This window comes from Desmodus rotundus, chromosome 2 (genome assembly GCF_022682495.2).
Source record: "Desmodus rotundus isolate HL8 chromosome 2, HLdesRot8A.1, whole genome shotgun sequence".
In the NCBI taxonomy this organism is placed as follows: Eukaryota; Metazoa; Chordata; class Mammalia; order Chiroptera; family Phyllostomidae; genus Desmodus; species Desmodus rotundus.
This window is the reverse complement of record NC_071388.1, coordinates 146,800,436-146,820,693: the sequence shown is the minus strand read 5'-3', so window position 1 is coordinate 146,820,693 and position 20,258 is coordinate 146,800,436. Positions and strand designations below refer to the sequence as shown.

Genomic DNA, 20,258 nt, shown 5'->3' with positions numbered 1-20,258 from the left:
ATTCTTCAAGGGCACTCAGCATCTTATATGCTTTGTTGTGGCAATATTATTTCAGAGCCGGAACAAGAGGACATTTGTAGAATCATGCAGGTGATTTGTGTTATTGTTTGAGATTGGTGTGCTTTTATGCTTTTCTGCCACACTGTTTCAGCACTTTTATTATTCTCTAGGGGGCAGAAAACAGGGACGGGAACTAGGAATATCTGCTATGAGCACTCGGTTCAATTCTTGCAAACAGTCAAGATGGAAATTAGCTTACTGGTAATTAAGAACACAGATTTGAAAGTCAGCAAAACTTGAATTCTCAGTTTTGCCACTTATTTAAAAAGTATGGTCTTGGACAGTATTGCCTTTCTAATTGTTTTCTTATCTTTCAAGTGGGAATAATGACACCCTCCTCTCAATTTTGCGTTGTTAGGATTGTCAGATGAAACAAGCGATAGCTGGCATTATTGGTAACACACAGGTGGGAGGTGTTTATTGTGTTTCATGGGAAAGGCAGCTGAAACACGGAGGTGAAATGATTTGCGTAAGCTCACAATTAGGAGGTTGGAAGACAGAGTTTGGCTGTTTCCTAAGTCCATGTGCTTGCTAGCATGTGCTGCTACTTAGAGTAGTTTCAGTTAACAGTAATTCTACAGCAAGATACACCAGCATATATTTGGGTTATGGGGTTTGGGTGGATAGGCAGGGAAGGTATGGTTTTGTTTTTAATTGAGATATAATTAACACATGACATTATGTTAGTTTCAGGTGTACAGCGTGATGATTCGACATTTGTGCATGTTGTGAGACGATCACCACAATGAGTCTAGTTAACGTCCATCGCCATGCAAGGGACCATGTCTTGAACGGCCAAGGATTTGGAGTATTTGGAGGCCACAATTTCTAGAAGCCAAGGGGACAGTCATAGCTAACAAGTTGAAAAAACTTGCTCTGAATTTTTTTCCTGTTGCTTAGCTGCTGTGTTGACTGCCAAGAACTTGTTTGACTTTGAGTACCTCTTATGCTTGCTTACCAGTCAGGTTGCATCATATTACAATGACTTTTAAGATATTACACATGGTCTTTTCAATTGAATTAAAGAAAAAGGCAGTACTGTGTTAAGCCTGTAATTGGAGATGGATTTTTCTGGATTTCTCTCTTTCCCGTTCCTCACACTCTCCCTCCACCACTTCACAGGAATGTGCCTCTGACCTTTATGGTCAGATTTGCACATGGCATGAGGCATGATTAGCTGCCAGTAATTAAACCTCCATAGCCAAACAAGTGAATTGGTTCAGGTTTTAGAAAAGACTCGGCTCAGTGAGTTTTGTGACAAGTTGCTGGAGTTTGCTATGTAGCTACTTATTTTATAGCACTGATTTTAATTGGTGCATATGTTTCCTTTAAAAATTATGTTTAAAGTCATACTTGGGGCTTTGAACATAAGTGCTTCACACTACCTTATTGGCATCAAGGGCATTTGTGGGGAGCTTGGTTCTGACCAGAACGCTTGGAGAGTTAACTGTCCGGAGTTTCCTCTCAACCTGAGTTCCCATTTTACCGGCCTGAATTCTTCCTTGTAGGAGACCACCATTCTGACTTAAGTTTATGGGTTGAGAGCTTGACGAATTCGAAAACAGATTGTGATTTTTATTCAGTAGCTCTTGAATGGCACTTATATGCTAGGGGCTAGGTTCTGTGAAGAAAGGGTATAACAGAAAAAGGAGAACATATGATCCTAGTCTAGTTTAAATTGGTTTTGAGATAAACCCAGTTCAAGGTAGAGGATTAAGTGTCAGGTTGAGTCATATAGGATATAAATACCAGAGGACTTAGAATGGGAAGATATGGAAAATAGAAGACTCATTAGAGAAGGCTGAACAGAGGCAGGAGAACCTGGACATTGTTTTGAAGGATGAAAAGGAATTCTATGCGGTGAACAAGGGAAGGAGAAGCACCTTTGTCATTTTTTTAAAAAAAGCCACCCCTGTTTTTATTTTTAATTTATTTTTAGAAAGAGGGAGAATGAGAGGGAGAGAAACATCGATGTGCGAAGAGAAACATCAATTGGTTGCCTCTCACATGCCTCCAACTGGGGACCTGGCCCACAATCCAGGCATGTGCCCTGACTGGGAATCGAACCAGCAACCTTTTGGTTTGCAGGCCGGCACGCAATATACTGAGCCACACCAGCCAAGGCGATTTCTGTTTTTGTTTTTATTTTTTTTTTAAGAGAATCAGAAAACTATGCAACAGTAGTTTCTCATTTTCTTGCTTATGTAAAGCTGCCCCTAAACAGTACGTACTTATAAATTAAAGACATGGTTGGCTCTAGTCAGGACAGATTAGCCCTGGTCCCCTCCTAAAATACAGTCAGTCTTTGGCAGAGAGGAAACCAACTTCAGTTTGAATCTGCCAAATTTCCCTGGCCCCAGCATCTCGGAAAATACCAGGATTTCAACAGTTTGTTCTGAAACTCAAGGTTTGTGAATGCTGCTTAGTTGATGAATTTGTTTTTAAGGATGTCCGTTCTAGAAATGCAATTTTACTCTTTAACTTCACTAAATGATTGCTGAACATGTCACATTTTTGCTTGACCTTCCTACGGAGCAAGGGAGGTCAAGCAAATATTATTTGTTTGATATTTATGTGTGTCTTAATTTTAGTGTGTCTTTTTTGGGTCTTACAATTTTACAATCAAATTGATTGTGAGCCTCAATTTAAACCAAAGTGAGGACAGGTTTGACATTATTTGCAAAGCACTTCCTTGAATTTCAAGGTTGATGTGATTTTCCTTCCAAATAATTATTGAGGAATGCTGTATTTTGGGTTTGTTTTCTGCTTAGATGTATTTACGTGAAAGTTTTCTTGGCAAAATGTTCCTTGAAGTTAAAAAAAAAAAAGGGTGCTGTTTTCCGAAAGGAGTTTTTCAATGTGTTATGTATCACTTAACCATTTGAATGGAAAAGTTTGGTTCTAATAAAAATTTCCTCTTCCTTTGGCAATGTTGACATTTTAAAAGTTTTCCTAAAGGAAAAGGGAGCTTGGGTGGCTTTTCGTTTTTTTGTTAGTTATCTAGAGCCCCATTCCCTTCCACTGTGTGCTCCTTTTCCATCATTGTTTTGTGAGCCTTTGAACTCATAGAACCATCCACAACTGAGAGTGGTGCTTGGATGCAGACCAAAATCAGATTGTTTGTGGGCGGATGCACAAGAAACTAGTTACTCTGGTAAGTGGAGTGTCTGTAGAGCGGCCAGGTGTCTGGAAGACTTACACTCTACAATGTACACTGCTTGAACTTGACATTTTTAAACCAACTACGTATAACAATGACCATATGCAAAGCCATTGGGTTTTTTGTTTTGTTTTGTTTTCGTAGTAGACTAGAGTAAATGATGTATGAGATTGAAAGAAACTTGATCTTGAAATTTACCAACTGCAGGTCTTACTGGGTTTTGTGTCATTTGGAAAAATAATTTAAAGACCAGTATGGATCTATGACCTCAACATACTGCATGTCAGTGTGTTTCAACCCTTTCTATACTTGCTCTAATAATAAATCAGCTTTAGCTTTGTGGACCCAACTGAAAGGCTTGTCAAGTATGCACTTCCTTTAGCCAGTACATTCACAACTGCAGAATTTGCTTTTGCTCAGAAGGTTCTCCTTTCTTTCCCTCTGCAGCCCTGAGCCACTCGTGAGCATCGCACTGCTAGAGGGGGAGCTACTGGAGAACTTCTCATTATTCCAGGAGATTCCAGGGGCACCTCTTCCTCCCCACGTCTCTGGTGAACTAATGAGTGAAGCTCTGAACAAGAGCGCTCTGCTTGAAGGACTTCTGGAGGATATGACCCGGAGCCAGCTCTAAGGTAGCTGAGTCAGCTTTCCCCCAGGAGCTCTCAGAGCAGCACTGCTGGAACCAGCAGTAGAGCCATTTCAGCAAATCTCCTCTTTTCATGTTCTTTGGCAGAGATCAAATCTACACGGTAATTTCTTAGCCACAATGGTCGTTTTGTTGGTTTATATGAATCCAGTATCAGAACGTTAGGACTCAGCCTTAGTTTATGCATTGCCGTGAAGGTAGGCTTTTTCAGTGGAGCCGCACAGTTATTCTGTAACTTTGACTAAGTTGTTCAAGAACTACCAACATTTCCCTACATATAAAATGCTTTTGCCATCCGTTTCACCCTACAGGGCTACTCCTTTTTTCCCTCTTTTAAATAGACTTTGTGTTTGGATTCACAGCAAAATTGACCAGAAAGTGCAGAGCGCTCTCATGTAGCCCATCCCCATACATGCACAGCCTCTCCCACCGTTCAGGTTCCTGCCGGAATGGTGCATTTTTTACAGCAGGCGAACCTGCACTGACACATCATCACCCAAAGCCCGTAGTTCACATGAGGGTTTGCTCTTGGTGTTGGCTCTATGGGTTTGGACAAATGTATAATGATATATATTCACTTTTATAGTATTGTACAGAGTCGTTTCACTGCCTTAAAAATCCTCCATGCCCCACCTGTTTGTTATTTCCCACCTCAACCATTGGCACCCACTGAGTTTTTACTGTTTCTTTGCTTTTACCTTTTCCCAAACTATATTTTCATACTATGCTTCCTATGGAGTAAAGTGTGTGTGTATGTGTGTGTATATAATTTTTCCCTTCCTCTCTGTCTTTCACCCATAGCTAATAATTTTGAACACATACTTTTTCACATATAAATTTTTTCCTCTACAAATGAAATGTGCATATTAATTATGTTTAAAAATTGATGGAGAATTCTGGTCAAGATGGAGGTGTAGGTAAACACGCTTCACCTGCTTGAACAACTACAGAAAAAATTACAACTAGACCTCAAAACAAGTAACACCCAGAACCGTCAGAAAATTAGTGGTATGGAAGTCTGACAACCAAGGATTTAAAGAAGCCACATTCATCCAGATGGGTAGGAGGTGTGGAAATGCATGGAGATGTGGTGTGGTGTGGGGAGGTGACGGAGCTGGCAGCCCACATTCACATGTTGTAGATGAAAGTTGGGATGGGGACCTCGGAAGCGAGGGATCCCAGCCACAGGCTAAACCACACGGCCCAGGGTACCAGCACCAGGAAGATAAGTCCCCATAACTTTTGACTATAAAAAATCAGTGGGGGATGGGGCGGCGGAAGAAACTATCAGATTTTTAGGATACTCTGCTTAAAGGGCCTGTGGGACCTTAGAACTTATGCAGACCCACTCCCTCTGGGACGCAACACCTGGGCAACAGCTGGAGGGCACCAGTTGCATTTGGGAAGTAAGTGAAGTGATTAGAAATAGGGCAAGTGCTGGGCAAACCTCTAGAAGCCAGGCAGTGGCATTGTTCCCTCTCCAAGCCCTCCCTGCACAAAGAACCACAAAGTGGTGAAGTGGGGTGAAGCGGGGGGCCCCGCCCCGGCGATTACCTAAGGCTTCACCCCACACAGTAACAGGTACTTTTCTACAGTAGGTCATGCAACTAATACAGGGAGTCGAAGCAGCTCTACCTAAGACACAGAAACAAACACAGGGAGGCTGCAAAATTGAGGAGACAAAGAAATATGGCCCAAATGAAAGAGCAGAACAAAACCCCAGAAAAAGAACTAAAAACAGAGATAACCAACCTGTCAGATGCAGTGTTCAAAACACTGGTAATCAGGATGCTCAAAGAACTCATAGAATATGGCAACAGCATAAAAAAGATCCAGGAAGAAATGAAGTTTACATTCAGTGAAATATAGAAAAATCTACAGGGAACCAACAGTGGAAGGGATGAGGCTGAGATTTAACTCAATGATTTGGAACATAAGGAAGACATAAGCATCCAACCAGAACAGCAAGAAGGAAAAGGAATCAAAAAAAAACAAGGATGGTATAAGGAGCCTCTGGGGCATCTCCAGACTTACCAACATCTGAATCATAGGGATGCCAGAAGGAGGAGAAGAGGAGCAAGAAATTGAAAACTTACTTGAAAAAATAATGAAAGAAAACTTCCCTAATTTGATGAAGGAAATAGACATACAAGTCCAGGAAGTACAGAGAGTCCCAAACAAGTTGGACTCAAAGAGGACCACTCCAAGACAAATCATAATTAAAATGCCAAAGGTTAGATAAAGAGAGAATTTTAAAAGCAGCAAGAGAAAAGGAGAGTGTTACCTTCAAAGGAGTTCCATTAGACTATCAGCTGATTTCTCAAAAGAAACCTTGCAGGCTAAAAGGGACTGGCAAGAAGTATTCCAAGTGATGAAAAGCGAGGACCTACAACCTAGATTACTCTACCCAGCAAAGCTGTCATTTAGAATGCAAGGATGATAACGTGCTTCCCAGACAAAGTAAAGCTAAAGGGCTTCATCATCACCAAGCCCTTATTATATGAAATGTTAAAAGGACTTATTTAAGAAAAAGAAGATCAAAACTATGAACATTAAAATGGCAACAAATTCACAACTATCAACAACTGATTCTAAAAAACAAACTAAGCAAACAACCAGAACAGGAAGAGAATCATAGGTATGGAGATCACAAGGACAGTTATCAGCTGGGAAGGGTAAGGGAGGGTGTAGAGGAAAGGGTGCAGGGGTTAAGCATAATTGGTTGGTACAAAATAGACAAGGGGATGTTAAGAACAGTGTAGGAAATGGAGAAGCCAAAGAACTTATATGTGCTACTCATGGACATGAACAAAGGGGGGATTATTGGAGGGAAGGGGTGCACTGAACAGAGGGGCGGCACGGGGAAATATTGGGATAACTGTAATAACAATAAAATATATTTTAAAAAATGGATGGAACATCACTAGACATTTGTTTTATGACTTGTTTTTTCCTTCTACTTCATATGTTGTGGATATTTTCCCTTTTAAGCAGAATTTTTCCTTTTGATCAGAACCTCAGTCTACGTAATGACTGCTTAGTGTTCTTTATGTGGCTGAAACATTATAATAACCAGTACTCAAATGATGGGTTAGCCTATAATTTAAAGGGGGATGTGGGGGAGACCTCTCACATTAGGGAAAAAACAAAAGTCATGACTGTTGACATTGGAATATGATCATTAAGGATGTGAGTTTTTATTTTCCAAGGCAGTTGATGCTTAGCTTTGGGCTGCTGCCGAGGTGTCGTTTATGTCAAATTTTCATCTCTGGATGCCTGGAAGGAACTTTTCTGGCACTAGGCTGCATTAATATATTAGCATAGTTGTTAGTTTTGGCTACCATCCTTGGAACATTTTGAGATATTTTTATGCCCATTTAAGGTGGCATGAGGTTGAATTAGTTTCAAGAGGAAGTAATGAATAATAGGTATGGAATTAAGAGACTGATTTTATTTTGCATACATGCATATTTGAGGGAGGAGGAGGAGAGGATGGTGTTAGTTAATTGCTTACCCTGTGACTCTTAATTATTAAACAGGGTTAAAATAGTTCAGCTCAGATTGTGGCTGGGTGGCTCAGTTGATTGGAGTGTGTCTTCCTGTACACCGAAAAAGGTTGCAGGTTTCATTCCCAGTCAGGGCACGTATGTAGGTTGTGGGTTCGATCCCCAGGCAGGGTGTGTGCAGGAGGCAACTGATTGATGTTTCTCTCGCGCACTGATGTTTCTCCTTCCTCTCTCTCTGTCCAAAAATCCATAAACATATCCTTGGGTGAGGATTAAAAAAAAAATTGTTCAACTCAGTAGTTTCACAGGGTAGTTGACAGAATCACCAGAGAAGTTTTCAGATGTCTAGGGTTGGGAATGAATATTTGTGTTGTCGTTATTTTATAAAGTATTTTTTAGGAAGGTAATAAAATCAATATTTGTAAGAAAGGGAAAAAAAAGTAAAAAAATAAGTCTCCCAAGTACCCAGTTACCCTTCCTGGAGGCAACCACTGTTTCCAATTTCTTGTGTATTCTTCCAAAGATTGCAGGGCATTTGTAATATACCAGCATGTAACCTGTAAATTATTGCAATTTCTTTTTTTTTTACGCAAATAATAATGATATACACTGTTTTGTACCTTTTTTCATTGAACTACTATTTCTTGGATTTTTCTTCCTAATTAATACTGCATTCTTTTAAAATGGATGCCTAGTATTCCACTGTAGAGACACACTGATTTATTTAACTGGTACTATATTGAAGGCCATATAGATCAGTTTCTGTTTTATTATCAGTAACAAGACTATTGGGAATAAGCTAGTACTTAGATCATTTCAAACACGTTGACGAGCATATCTGTAAGTCCATTTCTAGTTGAGGGATTGCTGGCTCAAAGGGTATGCACATTTTAACTTTGTAGAGACATATCGCCAAGTTGCTGCAGTCAAAGAGCTTGCAAAGTTTTAGGTTTCCCCGGCAGTGGATGAGAACGGTGCTTCCTCACATCCGTGCCCGTCACAGTGTGGGTTGTTAAACCGATAGTTTTCTTCTTTGCCGATGGAGAGGTGAAAAATGACAGGGTAAGGTAGCGTCAGTTTGCATTTCTCTTACTTTGGTTGACACAGAATATCTTTTCTTAAGTTTAAAGGTGATTGGTGTCTCCTCTTCTGTTTCCCCTATGTTTGTCTGTTGTCCGGTCAGTTCATGGGAGCTGCTGTACATGAACAAAATCAGCGCTCCCCCCTTCTTCTTGTGATATGTGATGTTTATATTTGGTCATCTGTATAAAAATTATTTTGCTTAGCAGATTATTTACAATTTTGTATCCTTAAATTTACCAGTTCATTCATTCAACAGATACTTATGGAATGCCTCTTCTGGCACTTGCTTTAGGTAGCAGGCTATACAGTAAGCAAAGAAAACATCCCAATTCTGGCCCCATGGAGCTTACGTTCTAGTGGAACAGACAGTTAATAAAAGATGTCCAAAAAGATTTATAGAGATAGATATATAATCAAACTTGTTGTGGCTTCAGGATTTTGTATCACAGTTCAAAGACCTTCTCCATTCCTAGAGTTAAAAACCTATCTCATGGTTCCTGGTAGTGTCATGTGGGGTTTTTTTTGTTTGTTTTGTTTTTAATTTTAAATCTTTGCCCTATCTGTAATGTTAGGTTTGAATCCAACTTAATTTTTCTCTAGGTGCTCTATTAATTAGGGGAAGGCTGAGCTGCAATAACCAAGAGACCGAAATATTCTTTGTTCAAAGAATATAGGCGTCGAGTTTTTCCTCACTTAACAGTCCCAGTGGGAGCAAAGCAGGTCAGCAGAACAGCCCATACTCACAGGTCCCTTTAATTGTCAGTGAGTTACCAGCATGATCATAGCCGGCTTGCTGCCACATGTTCTGGGTTTTCTCAGTGCGAAGGACAGAGGAGAAAGCCCTGGTTAAGTGATCAGAAGTTGCACATGTCATTTCTACTTCCATTGGTGAGAACTTGGTCATGTGGGCACTTCCAGCTGTCAGGGAGGGTGGGGCCTGCAGGCTCTGCTGGTCCGCATGGGCCTGCGAAAAAGTGAAGAGGGGATTGTAGTAGAAGATCAGCAGTCTGCCATTGGCTAGTCATTCTGATTTTACTGAATAGTCCCCACTTTTCTTCCTTGATTTCTTCCGTTTTATAAATTCTCATGTACATTTTGGCCTCTTTTGGGGATATCCACTTACTCCTGTTGATCTCCGTGCCTGTGCGTGTTCCAGGAGCACACTGTTTTTTAACTCTTGGAGTGTGATACGAATTTTTTTCTTTCTGATCGGGGGAGCTCCATTTTATAGAATTTTATGTTTATTATTGCATGGGATTTAAAAAATTATATGAGCTTGAAAATAATTGTATATAGTCACCACTCCCTCCTCCTTAAAACCTGTTACTATTATTATGGGGATTGGAGTAAATGTGTGGATGTACTTTGTGAGGAGAAGGGTTCATGCCCTTATGAAATTAACTTTTCTTACTTGCTGGTAAGGGGACATAGTGCTTTGGAAACGTTGATCTGGACTGTACAGTCTTTCTGTACCCTTGATGCCTGAAATGTGTATTGGAGGAGGAGAGAGGGAGGACTGTCGTGTCATACGACGGTGCGTGCAGTTTACTCAATACTCGAGGCTACTGCATATTTCTTTTTAAAAATGTAATAAACTTGGAACTTGAAAGAAAAACTTTCCCGTTTGAAGTTTTAAAAAGTTTTGGTATTTCAGAAGTTTATTACATGAACATATGTGACACAGACCTGGTAAATTTTTGCATGTTCACGGTGTGGAATGCTGTTACTTCCTCAGAGGGTGTGTGTGCGCACACGCACCTTTTTCAAAACAAACATTCCATTTTCTTCTCCTTTTACATTTTTATTGTAAAGTAAAACACAAATACAGACATGCACACAAAGCATACCTAGCTTAGGTAAATTCTTACAAGGTGAGTGTTGTTTGTGACCGCCATGCAGTCAAGAGGCAGAGCGTGAGCAGCCTCCCCAGCCTGTTGGCACGCCCCTGCCTCCCACAGCCCTTTGCTCCCCGTGCGGGTGACCGCTGTCCTGGCTTCCATAGTAGCTGCTTTGTTGCCTTTCTTTATGGTTTTACCACCTGTGTGCACATATCTAGCTGCTGTAGTTTAGTCTTGCACATCTTTTTTCTGTCTTTAAGTCTCTTAAACTTCAGGTTCTCCCTCCAGCCTCTTCCTTTCCTTACAGTGTGTTGAAGAACCCAGTCATTTTGGCCTCTAGTTTCCCACTGGCTGGATTTGGTGATTGCAACCATATAGTTCAATTCAGTGTTTTCTCTTAACACTGCAGTTGGGCAGCAGGAGTGTCCACTGCTCCGGGCAGGTCATTGTTTCTAGGCTTTTTAATGACAGAGGTTAAATATACATAAAATACTTCATGAGTTTGTCCTGGTATTTCCAGTTCCAGTTCCGTCTATAAGGTTCTTACCTAACTTTTTCTGTACTGCATTTGAATCTCCTTAATCCCCCCCCACACAGAGGATTCTCTGGAGCAGCAGGGGGTGATAGAACTCGGATATGTCTTAGTTACTCAGTTGCTTTCTTCCATATGGAATACACAGTATTCTCAATACTGCCGCAATTCTACACTACACTGCTAGTTATGATAACCGAAAAGCGATAAAAACAATTTCTTTTTGATATGCTGTTCCATTCTCCCTGCAATTTTTGGCAGGAGGCGATGTTTATAGTTGTTGAAAATTGGGCAAATTTAAACACTGACTAGCTTTTAGAAGATATTTGGAGGAGGAATACTTTTAATTTTGTTAGGTGAGATGTTGATTCTATATCTATGCTTAGAAAAAATTCTTAATTGTTAGACACTTAGTGGGTGAAATGATGTGACACCTGGGATTCTTGTTAAAATACCCCAGGAGAGCCCTGCCTGTGGTGTGGCTTGGCTCAGTGGATTGAGTGCTGGACTGCGAACCAGGGGCCTGCCGGTTCAATTCCCAGTTGGGGTGCATACCTAGGTTGTGGGGGTAGCCACACTGATGTTTCTCTCCCTTTCTTTCTCTCTTCCTTCCCCTGTCTCTAAAAATAAATAAATAAAACCTTAAAGAAAAAAATACCCCAGGAGAAAATGGACAGAGTAGAGGAAATAAGATGGCTCATTTTTGTAACAGTGTGATAGGATGTTGTTTATTTTTGAAACTGAGAGGTCAGAAATAGGGTTCATTATATACTTCTTCTGTTTCTATGTAACTTGAAATTCTTGGAATAACATTTAAAAAAATCAATTTTATAAACAGTGAAAAGACAAGGACATATGGTTGGAGAAGGAGATAATAAGGAATAGATAATAAGGGGGTGGGGAATGATAATGAATGGATGATTCCATTCTTCATCCGGGGGTTTGGTCTCAGCTTGGTGGCTCTGAAGCTAAGAAACTGGGTACCATCTTGAGTGAGAAGCAGATTTAAGCGATGAGTGGCAGAAGAGGACACTGCCATCCAAGGACACTGAGAAGTTTTGAACCCTAAATGTAGACACCAGGGAGAGTAGAGCCTCTGAATCCCAGCCAGGGAAGAACGCTGAGAAGAAGGGGGTTATCAGCACCGCCGCCCTGCAGAATGGATGAGTGAGATTGCCCTTGGCATTTTCAGCATCACCTGAATTACTGAGGGGCTGTGATACTGGGAGATGCCTAAGCCTCACCCCCAGTCAATCGAATCTATATCTCTAGGCGTGAGGCTTGGGAATCAGAGTTTTGAGGAAGCTTGCCTGTGAACCTGAAGGATACCGTTAGGTCTACAGTGAATTAGGACCTTGGCTGGAGGAGGTGCTTCAGTGATGGACAGGATGGAGGAGAGGGAGGAGATGGAGGGAGCTGTATAGATTGCTCTTTCTAGAAAGTGTTCTGTGAAAGGATGAAGGTGGATATGGGAGGAGGGAGGTGGTGGTTGTTGAAATAGTTGTTGCTTATAATAACATAAGACAGGTTTACCTGTAAACATGGAGAATGTGAATGGTCTCCATGCAGGATGACTGAGTAGTCAGGCTAAACATGAACGTAAGCCTCCCACTCGACCCTGAGAGATTATTTTTGGGGAAGAACTTGATTTTTGATTCTTTTTGTTTGTTACTATTTTGAATTCTTTTCATAGCCTCTGCTTCTCATGTTCTGCCTGGGCCTATGGCCCTCCTGCAGAAGCGGGCGGGGTGGGGTCTGGAGTGCGGACGGAGGCACTTTTCATAATCAGTGCTCCCCCTGCTCCTCTCGACGTTCTCCGTTTTCTCTTCTTCGGTTTCCTTTTCTTCATGTTCAAGTGTGGCTCTCACATCTGTAGAACCTTTAAAGGGGGTTGCCTGGTACAGGGTGGCGTTTCTGTTATTAGCTTTGGGACTATTGGAGGGATTCTCTTATTTTCATGATTTCATAATCACCACTTTGGAAGGTTGTGGAGAGAGGACTGAGGTGGGAATTCTGCTCTTTCCACAGTCCTCTGCCTCAGGGTCTTTGTTTAGTTTTGTTTTTAGAAACAGATCTGATTTAGCCGTTCTTCCTTCGAGGATTTCTGCCTCTTGCGAGCATCATCTATTTCCTAAATTTTGTTTCTTTCTCCCCACTTATAGAGCGTGTTTATTTTTACTTTTACCTTGCCACTGTTATGTAGGTCAGTGAGTGTTGGGGTGGGGTGGGGTGGGGTGGGGTGGGTGGTTTTTGGGTCACGGCAGTTTTCTGGTCTCTCTCTATTGGACACACATACAGAACCGCCCCCCGCCTTGTCTCCCCATCTCCTCCTTGTTTTCTGTTGCGGTTACTTCAATGCCAACCCATTCAACTGGGCGCTGACCCTGTGTACACAGCTCATTTTCTTTCTCATGATCATATTTATACTTTTGATGGATATATTTAAATGAACAGCTGTGCGTTTGTTGAGTCATACCACAATTATCTGATTCTGCTTTTGCTGCTCCTCTGGCAAACACATATTTCAAGCTAAGTTGTGAGAGAATTCCATGAATCACATTCTAGTTGGAGGAGGGGAGGGGACAAAGACCACTATGAAAAGTATTTGTAGAGATTAATGCTAATTAGTTATTCCATTATGTTAGAGTAGGTTGATTCAGTTACTATTGAAGATGTCACCTGGAGAAACTTTATAAAGGTGTGAATAACTACACAGGTTTAATGGTGACTTGGTAGACAAAATTCCCTGGAATCATTGCTGTGCACAGGACGATAGTAGCTGGTGCTGCTCTGTTTAAATAGATAAAGGGTCCTTGAAAGAGTTCCTTTCTGGAACGGCTAGTGTTCTTGACTCAGCATTCTTTAAATTCATTGGGTAAGTCCTTTGTTTTAAGCCTCCTGAGCAGATAACATGCGATACAGAAGATGGTACAATTTTCTTTTTCGTCAGCTGTATTAATTGCTAATTGGAATCTCTGATTGAGTCTTTGGCTTCCATCAGCCAGATCTGTTTTTCTTTTGACACTTCCTGGGAGTTCTTTCTGAAGGTTACTAGTCGGCGTGGAATCATGGCTTTCCAAATAACGTCAATAACTGTCAGGAGACTGGGGGAGAGGGAGGCAATGTGTCGATTTGTGACTTGGAGGAGGTATACTTTCAAGCTGCGGAGGCTGTCTCCGAGGTCACCGGGGATGGCTGTGGGCGCATCAGCCGGTGTCTGCAACTAGAGATGCAAGGAGTCCTTTCCAACTGGGATGCTGTCCTCCGGGGAGTTGTCTGGCATACCCGGAGTCTGCCAGCCGTCTTTTTGTTTGGCTGCTTCTCTTGGATGACACCTTTGAAAACTGAAATCCAAGTTACAAATGATATCTTTTAATTTATCTCAAATACCTGGTTGCTACTATATTAAATTGAGGACATGGAGTAACCCTTCCCCAAGTCATTTCCTTGCCAGGCAGTGCAAAATTTCTAAAATCTCATCTTATTCTTTCTACTCAAACCAAAGTGTAGCATAGACTAAGAAGTTAAAATGAATGTTTTAATTGACATCGAGTGCCCAGTATGTGCCAGGCCTGGGTATGTAGCCATGAGCTAGGCAGCGATCTTACTCCCATGCTGCTTCTATTTTGGTGCATGGAGGAAGATGGGGTGGGAGAGGGGAAACATCATAACAGTCAACAAACAAACAAACCACACATTTCACACAGTGTTAAGTGCTATGGAGAAGATGGGTAACAATGCAAGGGCGAGGGTGGGAGGTCTGAGGCAGGAATGGGCTTGAGTGTGGAGCGGAGTGTGGGTGAGAAGGGAGGCTCTGGTTAGGTTGCTTTTTTCCACCTCCACAGAAATATGCTCTAGTGTCTCCCATTTAAAAAGAGAGAGGTGGTGAGGGGCAGGAGGAGACACACACACACACACACACACACACAGATCTCCCTGGTGCTGACATCCCTTTCGTATTCACCCCCCTTCAAATTACTATAGATTAATTATAGTAGACGTAGAGTTGGGACAGTCGTGTTAGATGGTAGGTGCCTGGAACACCGTTTGTCTGGTAATGGGAGGGGTAGGAAGGTCTGCACTGTTTGGTTGAAGGGGAAGGTCAGGCCTAGTGACAGATGAGCTAGCAGGCTGAGACAGCTTCTAACTGAGGACTTGGGGAGGAAGGGATTTTAGGTGGACTCTACAGTTACATGTCTAGGAGTTTTGTGGGGGGAATAACAGGTTCCTTCCTACCAGTAGGTTAAAAAAATTTGTTCCAGGCACATACTGGAGGGCGATAAGTGAGCCCTGAGTTGCTTAGGTCAATATAACAAAACAGCTGGTTGATGATGGGGTCCTATCAGTTGAAACAAAGCAGGAGAGCCATGGCTATTTGATACTGAGGGAATTAAATGGAAAATAAGGGGTAGTTTCCATGTAGTCAGGCGTGTCGAAATAAAACCTAGTGTTGAGATACCAGTAAGGCATGGACTGGGTGACCAAAACATTGGAATCTCAGAAGCTTGGTGTAGTTATTATCTGTGTATCTGGTAGTGTTGTAGTAAAGTCAGTTTTCACTCTGTAGACGATGAAATGAAACTTCGTGGGATTCATTGGTTCTTACATGTAGCCTAACAAACTTTTCAATTTACTTTCATTCAATTAAGCCTGATCTTCCTCCAACCTCTAACAGATGAAATTGGTCTTTCCCCCTCTTTTCCAAACCCTATCTTCGGTCCATCTGTTACAGCTGGAATGTTCGTAGTATAACTCAGTCAAAACCCTTTCTTTCCTGAAATAACCTGTAATTATTTCCTCTAACTACAGGATGAACTGATCCAGGGGCTGGGTTTCAGTTCTATAGGACTTGTCCAAGAAGCCATTTGTATTCATCTATCATGAAAGATCAAATTACATGCTAATATTCTGAAAGCAACACCCACCAGAAACCCTCCAGCAGCAGTGAAGTCTATATAAAACCAAGCCCTGGCAACTTGCACATTGCCAGTTCAGACAGAGCGTGGTGTTAAAAATATTTCACAGGTCATTTGTGAACTGGAGAAAAGACCCTGACTTAACTTATATGGTATGATGGCTTCGGTTTAGCCTTTCTTTGCAGCTATTACTGACAGCCCATGTCATTTTCACCCGTGTTAAGGCCCAGGTAGTGTGAGGCGAGCTGCCCTTGCTTTCTCTCTCTGCCTTTTGAGCATAGAAGAGGCACAAGTATTCTCATTTAATGGCTGATTTTTGTCCAACTTGGACGTGGTTGTTGTAAGTATGCCTTCCTTCAAAGCTTTATGTCTAGAATTTGTCTTACTGTGTCTAACTTTGTTCCAAAACGTGCCTGACACACATTTCTGTTTTTATTTTGAGATGTGCGTTACAAGAGAACTGAGAAGTGGAATGGGAGATGTGAAATAGAAATCAGTTGATGTATTGTCAAGGTAGCTTATTTTTTTCCCACATCAGTATCTTTTTGCAGGGTCAGGGCGGGAAATCTGAGGTTACAGAGCACATGAAATTTATGTTGACTTTAGAGAAATGGAAAGAGGGCATGATTGAAAAGTGGTCCAAATAACCATGAGTACAGATTGTTTCTAAGATGAAAATCAGGGTGGTTAAAGTGCAGAATGTGTTGAGGCTTAGCTAAAATGTTCAGGACGACAAAAGCAGACAAAAGCAGCTAAACGATGGAAGACTAGTTTAACGAAGGGTGAGAGTGGTGGTTGGTTAAGACCTGAACTCTGATGGCTTCTCCCCACTCAGTGAAAACTCTACTCATTGAAAAATAGATTTTTAAAAGTCTGTGAAATGGGACGAATGTGAGTATATACTTTAGAGTGTTCGGGGGAGAGACTGATGAGGTAACACACATGATGTGATCCCTAAGCATAGTTCGTGGCTGGTTAGTAAGTGCCACTCCTGTTTGGATGATAATGATGTAATTTTTGTCAAAAAGGGAAGCAGAATTACTCTCTTTTTCTTTGCCTTCACCATTTATATTAAAGAGACTGAGGTTTTTTTCCCCTTACTGAAGGCGTAGCATAGACTGTATAAAGAGATAAAAAGAAAAAGCTCTTGGAAGAGTAGTGACAACCCCAGCAACGGTGAGTGGCTTTAACTGGACGGTGCCGTTCAAAGCATGGACGCGTGAGTGTGCAGTCTGCCTTCCAGGCCGCTTTCCAGTTGGGAGACTGTGAGAGGCCGAATCCATAAAAGTATCAACAAAACCTCTGTTGAACGAGTAGGGACTAATTGAATTATATGTTGAACGAATGGACAGACCAAATGAGTTTAGGTCACCTGCCCTGACAAATGAACATTTTGTAGAATTTTATGATGGGAAACAAACATAGGGCTCATTTTACAACTTTTTCTTCATCTTCAATATTATGGATAACAAGTTGTACGCTGTGCGTAAATCTAGCTTTTAGAAATAGCCTTTATTCTTGAAGTAGATTATCAACTATATTGCTTAATAGGTCCTAAAAGTCGTCTGTAGAAGTGCACTATACTCGGGATTATTTTGGGGCCCATGACAGAATGCTTTGTGACTTTTTTTTATGGGTGTGTATTGCAGTGTATGTGTGGCCTTACCCAGCTGTAAAATTGTGATGAGCTGAAGAAGTAGCAGGCTTGGTTTCAAGCCCTTACATGTTAGCAATTGAGCTAAATGCTAGCTCCTTAACTGGGTATCAGTCTGATCTATAAATGGAGTTTGAAAAGTACCATAGGATTTGGGAAGCAGTTCCGTTTTGCCCTGTTGACATGCTGTTTTTAGTAGAATATTATGGGAATACTGTTATCTCCCAAAAGTGTAGTCCTGAGACATTGTACAATATGGTACTGACTTGAAGAGGTACCTTAGTTAAGTCGAGAGGTCCTTAGATTTGAAGTGTTAGATAAGTTCCTAGAGTTAGAGGTCCTTATTCAACAACAGAAAGGAGACGGTGTACACTGCTGGCAAAAATTCGTGCTCTGAGCTCCTCAGGTAATATTCTGTAATTCCCCGGTGGCCTGTGATTTTTCAGTTAGGGATGTTGGCCTTAGAACATTGCATGAGGATTTGGTTGATCCTGAACGAGATGACCAGTTGAGTACCTTCGTATCACAGGTTTGTGTCTCATTCAAAAAATACTTAGTTGTGTACATAAAATGTTATTCTTACATTAAAAACATCTAACGCCTTCTTGACCATATATTTTGTTGACTTCTTTATGTTGGAGAGGCTAGTTAGATTTCTGAACCTATGGAACAGCAGTAGCATTTTTGCCAGGTAGTGGATTAATGCTCAGTCTAAAATACCTGGTCTGTCTTACCTCTGTGGTAGGAGGACTGATCACGTAAGGAATGAGGCAGTGGTTCTCAAAGTGTGATCCAGGTGAGGCTTCCATGACTTTCGCAGGGGTCCCACGAGGTCCTCTGTCTCCTAGGGACATACATGTTCAAGGCTGGGTTTGCTGTATGACCTTCAACCAGTGCAACATGTTATAACAGATTGAATGTAGAATCATCTGTGAGAATCCAGTTGCTTTCAAGGCTAATAAACATGATAGAGATTCACGAAAATGCAAACCAATGCCACTTTTCTCACTGTTGTTTTTTTTTGGGGGGGTGTAGTTCCTTTTTTAATTTATAAAAAATAAGGTAGCATGTTACTTCTCTGTTTTAGTTTCTAATAGAGTAAATGTGGGTAGATATAGCCTGTAGAAGGTAGCTCCTTAGGGGCTTGGATACTTTTCAACATATAAAAATATTCTGAGACCACAAACCTTGAAAACCACTGGAGTAGAGCATCCCTGAAACTGTTGGAATATTGCCACTCTCTTTTTCCACTACCAGTACCTCCTTTTTGCCAAACCCCTTCTGAAATTCCTTAGCCAAAATACTTGACATCAGGGGAATGGAAAATTTACTTTAAAAAAAGATTTTATTTATTTATTTTTAGAGAGAAGGGAAGGGCGAGAGAAAGAGAGGGAAAGAAACATCAATGTGTGGTTGCCCCTTGCGAGCCCCCTACTGAGGACCTGGTCTGCAACCCAGGGATGTGTCTTAACTGGGAATCGAACTGATGACCCTTTGCTTCGCAGACTGGTGCTTAATCCACTGAGCCACACCAGCCAGGGCTGGGAAATTTACTTTTAAAAACAATATTTTCTTTTTTTGAAAATCAGTTTTATTTATTTATTTTAAATTATATTATTGTTATGCTATTACAGTTATCCCAGTTGTTCCCTATTTGCTCCCTCTACCCAGCACCCCAACTCCCTCAGGCAATCCCCCACCATTGTACCTGTCCATGGGTCATGCATATTAAGTTCTTGGACTACTCCATTGCCTGTACTATACCTTACGTTCCCGTGACTATTCTGTAATTACCAATTTGTAATTCTTAATCCCCTCACCTCTTCACCCACTCTGCTAAATCCCCCTCCCATCTTGCAACCATTAAAATGCTCTCCATATCCATGATGCTGTCTCTGTTCTTCTTGTTTGATGAGTTTGTTTTTCAGATACAACTGTTGATAGATATACATTTATTCTCATTTTATTATTCATAGTTTTGATCTTTTTCTAAAATAAGTCCTGTTAACATTTCATATAATAATGGTTTAGTGATGATGAACTCCTTTAGTTTTTTCTTGTCTGGGAGTCTCTTTATCTGCCCTTTGATTCTAAATGATAGCTTTACTTGGTAGAGAAATCTTGGCTGTATATCCCCGCTTTTTGTGACTTTGAATATTTCTTGTTAATTCCTTCTAGCCTGCAAAGTTTCTTTTGAGAAATTGGCTGACAGTGTAATGGGAACTCTCCCGTAGGTACCTAACTGTTTTTCTCTTGCTGCTTTTAAGATTTCTCTTTATATTTAACCTTTGGCATTTTAATTATGATGTGTTTTGGAGTGGGCCTCTTTACATCCATCATAATTGGGACTGTCTGTACTTCCTGGACTTGCACGTGTATTTCCTTCACCAGATTAGGGAAGTTTTCCTTCATTATTTTTTCAAATAGATTTCCAATATTTTACTCTTTTTCTTCTCCTTCTGGCACCCCTATGATGTGAATGTTGGAACACTCGAAGTTGTCCTAGAGGCTTTTTACACTATCCTCATTTTTTTGGATTCTTTTTTCTTCTTGTTGTTCTTATTGCTTGTTTTTTGCTTCCTTAATGTTCCAAGTCATTGATTTGATTCTTGGCTTTATCCACTTTACTGTTGTTTCCCTGTAAATTGTTCTTTATTTTAATTAGTGTATCCTTCATTTCTAACTGGACCTTTTTTATGCCTTTTTATGTTGAGATCCTCATTGAGTTCCTTGAGTATCCTGATAAGCAGTGTTTTGAACTCTGCATCTGATAGATTGCTTATCTCCATTTTGTTTAGCTCTTTTTCTGGAGTTTTGAACTATCCTTTCATTTAGGCCATGTTTCTTTGTCTCTTTGTTTTGG

At 41.0% G+C, this 20,258-nt stretch overlaps 1 protein-coding gene across 3 annotated transcripts in view; it reads left to right on the top strand.

Moving 5' to 3' along the window:
* The window catches only part of ACVR1 (activin A receptor type 1), a 133,339-nt gene that overhangs the window by 45,601 nt on the left and 67,480 nt on the right, over positions 1 to 20,258 (top strand). Inside the window, exon 2 of one of the 3 annotated variants that reach the window (XM_053918687.1) lies at positions 3,668 to 3,852. The exons of 1 other annotated variant lie outside the window; for it this stretch is intronic. The gene's annotated coding sequence lies outside the window, so the exon portion shown is untranslated. Of the gene's footprint in view, positions 1 to 3,667; positions 3,970 to 20,258 lie in introns of those variants that run through there. One more of the 3 variants, XM_024579821.3, reaches the window with a different exon arrangement.